The sequence below is a fragment of the Dipodomys merriami genome, unplaced genomic scaffold (genome assembly GCF_024711535.1).
Source record: "Dipodomys merriami isolate MVZ:Mamm:240054 unplaced genomic scaffold, mDipMer1.0.p SCAF_24, whole genome shotgun sequence".
NCBI lineage: Eukaryota > Metazoa > Chordata > Mammalia > Rodentia > Heteromyidae > Dipodomys > Dipodomys merriami.
The window spans coordinates 15,434,144-15,444,406 of NW_027203826.1; the positions used below are offsets into that span (position 1 = coordinate 15,434,144).

Genomic DNA, 10,263 nt, shown 5'->3' on the forward strand with positions numbered 1-10,263 from the left:
GGCAAAACACCTAAAACATGATCAATTTCAGCACCTGGTAGTCAGAGAACTATGGAAGTGTGGGAAATAGGCTACCTCCTGGACAGCTGCAACCCAGGAGAACTGGAGATGGCTGGAGACACAAGGCCTTGTTTGTTCCTTTATCTTGTTCTTTAGCAGAAGGTGCTCCTGCAGTGCGCCTGTAATAGTTTTAATGGTAGCAAACCCCAGGGAGTCAGACAGAGAGCTGGAGCCAGCAGGTCATTTCCTGTGCACCTAGTGTCTCAGAGCAGTCTCAGGCTGCCAAAAACAGCTTTGTCTTCTATGAATAAAATTAACAACACAATCATTCTGTAATGTTAGCACAATTTTTGTTGTGTGTATCTGAGGTTTAAACATAAATTATGGAATTAATTTAGGTTTTATCAAATTCATTGTAACTAGGCAGATAATCATGTCTTTATCCCATATTATTTTTGTCAAGAAAAAACTGAAATTCCATTCATTGATAATTCTTACCTTTATGATATTAATTATTATATTCTTTTATGAACTCTAGTCCTTATGTTGAACATTTATCATATAAATATTTAACCTTTTCATTTTTCTAACTGTTATTTTCAAGGTGATTTAGAGAGGGGGTTATAGTTTCTTATGTCAGGTAAAAGATACATTTCTTTTTAGACAATGTTACAACTTACCTTGCTTTTTTCTAGTTTTCCCCTGCCATACTTATCCATAAGTTATGTATTTTATTTTCAACATAAAGTCTAGTGAGTACCACTATATTTGTTAAATTTTAGGCCCTCCATTTCTGTCCCAGCTCATACCCCCCAGTTACACTCCCAAAGAGAGATTAACTTCTTTAAAACTTTGTACCTGTGATTTTTTTCATACCAATGATACAGTTAAATTCTCTTTGGTTATGTACTTATTAACAAAATAATTGACTTAAAACATTTCCTTGTTTTGGTTATTAGCAAAGGATCCATCAATTCTGAGAAGCTGAGCTGATAAGGGATTTGATAATTGGCAGAGTATTTCATTACACCATCATTTGATTTTGACAAGGAAATGGAGCAAATGAAATATTTTACTTAATATAAGAATTTGTATAATTGTGATGATTAACTGGTTATTTTTAGTAAAGACCAGTGAGAGTATGATTATTTAAGATGCTGTTAGTATTCACAAGCAATTAAAGACTATTATGAGCAATAAAACAATAAAATTGCTTAATTGCTTAATATATTTCATGAGTATAATAATATAATATTTTACAGTTACATGTGTGTCCGTGTGTAAATCTTAGCAGTAAAATTTAAAACATGGGAAAATTCTCCGGATCTATCTTCTCAGTGGTTTAGTAAGGAAAGGAATATCCAACTGTAAGGATGAGAGAAAGTTCAGCATCCTAAAAGTGTTGATGCAGATAATGGCCACCAAGCGCTGTAGAACTGAGAGTGAAAACAGTAGCAAGGGAGGTGGGAAGAGTCTATATGGTCAGAGAAGGAGAGAGAGGAAAGAACATCTGTTCCAGGGGATACAAAGCATGGGAGTGTTCCTCTGTCTTGGCATCTCAACCATTATCTCCATGAAAAACAAAAAAACAACCCCCCCCCATCATCCATTTAGTGGACCAATCAGAATAAGCACAAGAAGTAAGCAACAAATAAGACTGCCATCATAGATACCCCCTACTAGGAAAGAAATACCTAGCAAGCATTAATAAATGGTCTAGTATTAATTATGAAGCAAAGATTTAGAAATCTTAGAGCTTATCATGTTTTAATTTAATCATTTCACTTCCATTTCTCTCCCTCCTTCCTTTTCTTCTTTTCTATTGCCTTTGTCCTTTCCTCGCTCTCTCCTCTTTCTTTCAGCCTTTGATTTTTTTCTTCATTTCCATGTCATATTCTCCCTTTACTTCTCTTATTTTTATCTTGTTTTCTTTAGATCTTTGTTTGCAAAGGTTCTCCCCAGAGTATCTGATCTGGCTTAGACTCATGATCTCTCTACCTTAGCCTCCCAAGTTGCTGCAATTTTAGACAAGACATATAAATATCTATTATTCCTGGCTCTAAATATTTAAATTTCAATCCTTCTTCCTCTATTTTCCTTCTTTCATTTCTCTTTGTTTTCAATTAGATCAGTACCTTTATGTCTTTGTCCTTTTTGTCTTTTTGTCTTTGTTTTTTTATTTACCTTCTCGATTCTCTCCTCTAAAATGTTCCATTGCTGTTCAGACAGCTTGGCATTTTAGAAAACTAAGTGTTGACACACTTTCAGCTAGAGTCCAGAGGCTGGAGTGCTTACAGTATCATCATCAGCAGCTAGGTGCTAGAAGCAAAATGAGGCATCAGATTAAGTACCACCAAGAAAGACATGTAGCACAGCTTGAATCCCAACATGGCATCTTGGGTGCCTCTTGCATGGTGTTGTACTCTCCCCAGCCAGGAGTGATTCTCACTGCTTGAAGGTAAGACAGAAACATCACCTACCCTGTAGCTGCTCAGTATTGATGTACAGTGCCCCTTCTGGAACCACATGTTGACTGATTGGTGAATCAGAGCATTGAACCTGCCTCTTAATCCCACAAATGACTTGAGACCAACTGCTTCTTCCATCAAGGATAATGAATGGACAGAAAGGGTCTAAAGCACAGAGTCCTCCTGCTACATTCTGCATGTGTGTGTGTGTGTGGACCAGGGATGAGGATTTAAATCAGGACTCCATGAAACTTCTACAATCCTACCCAAGAAGAGTGAATCACTGAGTATGTAAACACTGAGATGAGCAAGCAGAGTGACTAGCAGGGCCATCATCCTTCTATCCCGGGCAACTGTTCACTGCACTCTTCATTTTCCTAAACCTCTATCTCACTCAGCAGTGGCCCAAAGTTCAGAAGCTTTCTAGCCTACGTACAAAACTAGTGTGCGGAGATGAGTTAGGTTTGGAATCTGTTTGTCTCACAAGTTCTAAAACTCCCAACAGCAAAAACGTCTCCCAGTACACAAAGAAAAAAATCCTTCTCAGGGACAGTAATTTAGAAGGGAACCAACCCATCTGCAAGGGAGTCCAGTGAGTTTACCTCAATCTTAGCAGTGCTAGCACTTAGTTCTTGGATACCTTGGGAAAAGTCTTGGATTCTGAGTCACAGTGGTGAGAAAGAGCAAGTCAAAACAGTCATTATACTGTTGTTTTTTTTTTCCTGAACACTAAAAGTGCATCAGCTAAAAGAATACAGGTGATTAGAACCCCCAAGCAATGTTTGAATGCCAAACAATATGCACAGTAACATTGAAACAGCAAAACAACATGTACTTTCAAAGAATCATCAGTTTAAAACAAATGACTTGAATGTTATTGAAGGAAATCATAATGAGCTAAATTCAAACTTATTAGTGATATCAGTGAATAGATATATATCCACATTTATATGCACATATATATGTACACACTATGAAACATGTATATTCTTCAATGAAATTGATTTACATCTTTGTTTTGTTGAGTCTTTATGAGGTTTTTGATTTAGTATGCTATGGGATTCATAGACTCATAGATTTTTTCCATTTTGATTTTTTCCTTTTCTTTTTTTTTGGGGGGGGGGTCTGGGTCTGGGTGTTGTCTCTCAGCTATTCAGCTCAAGGCTAGCACTCTACTACTTAGGCCACAGTGCCACTTCCAGTTTTCTGGTGGTCCATAGGAGATAAGAATTTCATGGACTTTCTTGGCCAGGCTGGTATTGAACTGTGATCCTCAGATCTCAGCCTTCTGAATAGCTCAGATTACAGGCATGAGCCACTGGTGCCTAGTTTCCATTTTGATTTTTTCTTAGAATACTTTGAAGAACTTTTGATGTTAATGCTTTTCTAAATATCAGGAAGAATTTTTCAATGAATCCAATCATTTCTGGAATAGTCTTTGTTTGACACCTTTTATTATTTATTCCATTTCATTTATAATTACAGATCTAATTTAGGTTTTCATACCTGTTAGTTCAAATTTGTTGCATTACTAAGGTCAAATAATTAATTGATTTATTTCTTCTTGATTTCCTATTACACCATAAGTATTTTAATATTCCCTAATTTTTTTCATTAACATTAACATCTGCATAGTTCCTTTCTCAGCTCTAATTTTATTACGTGGGAACTTCTTTTTCTTTTAGCTAGTTTGGTACATCTCTCAGTAATGTTTATCTTTGTAACTAATAACTCTTCTTCTATTGATTCATTATAGAGTTATTTTGAGATCCATGATATTAATGCCAGTCCTATTTTTTATGCTTTCTTTGAATAAGCAGCCTTGGAGTTTTCTAAGAGTTATAGGGAAAGTTTTCATTGTTATTTAGGATCTCTGACTTTCTGATGTAGGCATTCATAACTATAAACTTTCCTCTTAGTACTGCATTTGCTGCACCCCACATATTCTGGAATTATATGTTACTCATTTTTATTTGAATTAGCAGGTTTGAAATTTCTTCGCCAATCACTTCAATGACTCATTGATCATTTAAGTGAAAGTTGTTCAGCATGCATTGAAGAAATTTTTGTGTTTCTTTTTCTTCTCCCAAGTAGGTATAACACTATTTCATCATGGTCCTTTAGGGAATATAAAACTATTTTGATGATTTTTTATATGATAACACCTGCTTTATAGACTATTCATCACTGGCATTTCTTAGTTCTCAGATTTTTTGGTCAGTCATGGGACTTGAACTCTGGGCTTGGGCGCTGTCCCTGCACTCTTCAGCTCAAGGTGAGCACTCTACCACTTGAGCCACAATGCCACTTCTGGTTTTCTAGTGGTTTATTGGAGATAAGAGTTTCACAGACTTTCCTGCCTAGGCTGGCTTTGAACCATGATCCTCAGATCTCAGTCTCCTGAGTAGCTAGGATTACAGGTGTGAGCCACCGGTGCCCGGCTCAGACATTTTTGTTGACATTTTAATGTCTGTATATGATAACTATGGTTGGAAGCTGTAGTGCTAATGCCACCCACTATTATTTTACCTAAACCGGTATTATAATTTATCATCAGTAATATTAATTTTTCATTTGAATATACCTATTTTGAGAGTAGATAGATTCATTATAGTTTTGATGTATTGTTTCACTTATTAATTTATAGTGTGCTTTGTGAGTTTTGAGTTGTTTTGCTTGAAATATGTTTTCTCTAGTATGAATATAGCCACATCTGCCTGATTTGATTTGTGCTTGCTTGATATATCTTCCAATTCTATTAGTTTAGTCTGTGTCTTGGTGATGAGGTGTGTTTCTTAGAGAAAATAAATTGTGACATCCTGCTTTTTATGAAATCAGACAATTTGTGTCTTTTCAGATTAAGTCCATTTACATCTAGGGTTATGATAGACAACTATTAGTTTTGTTTCCTGTAGTACTATTGTTTTTCTTTGTTTCCAGGTTATTATACTATTTTTTCTTTGCTTTACCAATATTCATCATTAGATTGTGCTGCTTTGCTGGAACAGTCCTATGAGATATTGTTGCTATTTTCAAGTCTTGGTTCAGCTCTCTTTTGAAGTTTGTTATTTCTTAGATTTCTGTATCTGTTATAATTTTTCTTCCTATTTTTACGTATTGTTCCTTTAACTATCTTCTACAATGATTGCAGTGGTCATTAATTGCTTTAGCTTATTCATATCTTGTATGTATATGTATCTTGTGTGTATATGCATATGTATGTATATGTGTATGTGCATGTGCATGTGTATGTGTATAGGAATAGAGGGTATACTAGGGTTCCCTGGCACATCTTAATAAAGACTCAGAAACACAACGAATCAAAGACATTTTGGATAATTGGGATTGCATTAAACTGCAGAGCTTCTGCATGGCAAAGATCATAGCTTGCAAGATCAATAGGTGTCTCACACTTGTAATCCTAGATACTCAGGTGGCTGAGGATCACAGTTAAAAGCCAGCCCAGGCAGGAAAGTCTGTGAGACTTTTATCTCCAATAAGCTACCAGAAAACACAAAGTGACGCTGTGGCTCAAGCTATAGAGTGCTTGCCTTGAGTTGAAGAGCTGGGGGACAGTGCCCAAACCCAGAGTTCAAGCCTCATGACCAAAACAAAACAAAACAAAAAAGCAGAAAGAAGAAAAAAGAAAAAGAAAGCCCACAGATTGGGGAAGATCTTCACTAGTCACACAACAGACAAGGACCTCCTATCAAAAATATACTTAGAACTGGTAATAAGGCTGGCAGCGGGATGGTGGTGGATGCGGCCAGCTCCAATGGGCCTTTCCAGCCCTAGGCCCTTCTCCATATTCGAGATGTTCCTCCTGCAGATCAAGAGAAGCTTTTTATCCAGAAGTTACATGAGTGTTGTTTCCTCTTTGACTTTGTTTCTGACCCACTGAGTGATCTAAAGTGGAAGGAAGTAAAACGAGCTGCTTTAAGTGAAATGGTCGAATATATCACCCATAATCGGAATGTGATCACAGAGCCCATTTACCCGGAAGTAGTCCACATGTTTGCAGTTAACATGTTTCGGACCTTGCCACCCTCCTCCAATCCTACGGGAGCAGAATTCGACCCAGAGGAGGATGAGCCAACGTTAGAGGCAGCCTGGCCTCATCTTCAGCTTGTTTATGAATTTTTCTTAAGATTTTTAGAGTCTCCAGATTTCCAGCTTAATATCGCAAAGAAATATATTGACCAGAAGTTTGTACTGCAGCTTTTAGAGCTCTTTGACAGCGAGGATCCTCGGGAGAGAGATTTTCTAAAAACAACCCTCCACAGAATCTATGGAAAGTTCTTAGGCCTGAGAGCTTACATCCGAAAACAGATAAATAATATATTTTATAGGTTTATTTATGAAACAGAGCATTATAATGGCATAGCAGAATTACTGGAAATATTGGGAAGCATAATTAATGGATTTGCCTTACCACTCAAAGAAGATCACAAGATTTTCTTATTGAAGGTGTTACTACCTTTGCACAAAGTGAAATCCCTGAGTGTCTACCATCCACAGCTGGCGTACTGTGTCATGCAGTTTTTAGAAAAGGACAGCACCCTCACCGAGCCATTGATAATGGCACTTCTCAAATCCTGGCCAAAGACTCACAGTCCAAAAGAAGTAATGTTCTTAAATGAACTAGAGGAGATTCTAGATGTAATTGAACCGTCGGAATTTGTGAAGATCATGGATTTCAGTCTATGAATCCAGGATCATACTAAATCACAAACATAGTACAGACTCAGCAAAACAAAGATGTAGACCAATTTCATTGAAGAATGCCACGCATACTCTGGTGGAGTCTGCTTAGCATGGGAAACCTGCTTTCAGATCTGAGAAAGGGGGTTTAAAGAGGCCTACCTACTGGAAAAGGCTAGCAAGCCCCTGGGAAAGATGTGTTGCTGTTTTTCTTTTCTTCGCTGTATAGGAGCGCCTATTAATCTTTTACTGTTCCTGCTGCTCATTGTACTTACTCATGCTCAACGTTCCCTTATTCAAGGCTCTTTCTTAAAAGTGTCGACGACTCCAACATCTGATGAGTGTCTTAAGATATGACTAACTCACCAGAGTTAAGTGCTACCCTGAAAGCCCCTCTTGTGGAGGCTAGTAGACAAGTCCTAAGTAAATATAAAAGTATTGGGGGTTTCATGATGTCACTTCAGCAGAAGAAATTGTTTGTAAGAGATTTACAAGAAGCTGTAGTCACGGCTAGAGCAGAAAGAATGTATGGCTATTGGAGACTTTCCTTTAATCCTAAAGCATATACAATACATTCATATAGATATCCTGTAGATAAGAAAGATGTAGAGGGATATTTAGACCAAAAGCTAAATAAGATTCCTAAAAGGTTGGTAGATGAAAGGTGGCAATGGCTTATCAGAGGAAAATGGTGGGATCCTCCATTATCTAGAGGACCCCAAAGACTTCCCCCAGATCCATAGCCTTTTACAGGTGTGTATAATAAGGATGGCAACCGTTGGGAAAACTACTTAGGAGAAAGAACTTCCTATTACTCTCTTTCATTTACTGAGAGACTTGCTAGATCTAGGCCTCCTTGGTGCTTACTATTAAAGAAGGAACAAGAAAAAGCTTATGAGACAGTTAAGGCCTCTATGGAAAAGAGTAAATGATTGTCTGAAAGGGTTACAGAAAAGACACTATGAGCTTAAATTTGATATATGGCCAGATTTAACTAAGTATACTGAATATCATGATTTTTGGCCACAAATTGGGGACCCTCTAAACACAGTTGGTTAAAAAAGATTTGAAATGTATAAAGTACAAAACTAAACAAAAGTAACTATGAAGTACTGGAGTTCATGCCATTCTGTTCAGCACCTTGCCCATTTGCTCTGGTTAATGGTTAATAGGTGATAAACATCGAAACCAATTGTATTTCTTAAAAATAGAGGTAAAGCCTGGAACAAGTGCCTATCGTCATAGCTCGTCATCCAAAAAACAAGATCAGGCGACCAGCTGGTGATCACCCAAAAACAAAGCCTTACAACAAGATTGTGTAACTTTGTTGCCCTTTCTCATGGAGACTTTTGCTATAAAAGCTTGTTATCCTCTGCAATAAATCGCACTCAGCATTCACTCCTCTTGTGTGTGAGTTGTCTGTTTGCCATCTCCCCACCTATTCCAGTTCCTCCACTAGGTGTCCTCCGTTGTCCCTACAGAGCCAGTCCGCGGCAGAAGAATATACATGTTTCATTGTGTGTGCGTATATATGTGCACATATGGGCAGATTACCTATCTATCTATCTATTGACTGATATCAGCAATAGTCCTTAAGATTGGATTTAGTTCATTGTGGTTTCCTTCACTAACATTCAAGTCATTTTTTTTAAGTTGATGATGCTTAAGAGGTACAAGCTTTTTTGCTGTTTCAGTATTAATGTACATATTGTTTGGCATTTAAACATGGATTGGGAGACGTTCCGGGAAGATGGCGGAGGAGAAGCTGGAATCTGAACAAGCTCTCGCATAGAAAGTAGGTTTAGAGTTCCAGTGAACAGTCCTAAGCCAGAGAACCACACCAAGTGTGCAATCACAGGACAGAGAGTTAGACAAGAGAGGGGAAGCCAAGGAAACGCATCAGCTGCCGCTCCGGCGGCGGGGTCGCGGCGGCGACCACCGCCGCAGGAGTCATACCTGAGACACAGAGAGTCGGGGACGAAGGAGCCAGACGCAGCGGACGAGCGGATTCTACTCAACACCAACAAGAACCGACAAGGAGCGGAAATCTTCATCCTGCTGTTTGCAGACCAGAGACGACCCAGGATCCAAGACTCGGCGTGAGTACAAGCCCGACATCCTCACTCCTCAGGGAGCAGAGGAGGGAAGGCCACCCCTCCCCCCCCAGCACCGCAGATCTCCATCTTGGATACCGACAAAGCTCGGAGTTGCTGCTAGCTCCAGCTCAGGCCTTGGAATAAAATGAGTCATTTAGCAGGTCACAAGAACTTAACGGCGAAGTGACCTGCCAGACTCAGCTCCATCCAGGGAAAAGTCACCCAGCTCAGGCGCCAGCCATCGGAGTGCCTAGCGTCACTGGGTAACCAGAGCCAGAGGCTGCCCCTCCCTCTAGCAGCCACCACAATCAATTGAAAAACAGAAACCCTGAGAATGGCTCCAGGCTGGGCGCTGTGAGCTCTATCACAAAATAGCCCCAGGGAAAAGCTACTGTTTGTTGAAAGGCCTCAACCCTACCCAGAACCTAGCCTCATAACCACATCCCCCTCTTTTGTGACTCTCAAAGCAGACCACCCTCCCAGAAAACTAACCTGGGAGGGGGATCTCAAAATCTTGGGTAAAGCAGAGCATTTTTCTGCCTCTTCCAACCAACCGACTTAAGAAACCAATCAAGCCACAGGACCTCAAGCTGACCAGAGACTACAACAAGAGACTGGTTGCAGACAAAAGGGAGATACAGGATTCTTACCACTCCTCCCCCCCCCCCAAAAAAAAAATCAAAAGACTTTTTTTTTCTTCTTCTTCTTTTCTTTTTTTGTTTTTTTTTGTTTTTTGTTACCATATATATATATATATATATATATATATATATATATATATATATATACATATATATATATATATAAATTTTTTCCCTTCTAAAACTTTTATTAATCTTTAATTTTTGCCTCTTCTGAAAAAATAATTGTTTTCCAGTAATTTTTTTTCTCATCTTATAATTTTTATTTTAGGAATACGTGAATGAGAGTTTTCCTTTCTTTTCTTGTCTTCTTTCTCTTTTTCTTTCATTCTTAATTATCTTTTTGTTTTTTATCTA

General features: G+C 38.4%; 1 pseudogene across 1 annotated transcript; it reads left to right on the top strand.

The window, feature by feature from the left end:
- Positions 1 to 6,218: 6,218 nt before the first annotated feature.
- On the top strand, positions 6,219 to 7,175 carry LOC138835503 (serine/threonine-protein phosphatase 2A 56 kDa regulatory subunit gamma isoform pseudogene; annotated as a pseudogene). The gene has a single exon (XR_011374644.1). The product of XR_011374644.1 is annotated as a serine/threonine-protein phosphatase 2A 56 kDa regulatory subunit gamma isoform pseudogene (transcript).
- Positions 7,176 to 10,263: the final 3,088 nt, after the last annotated feature.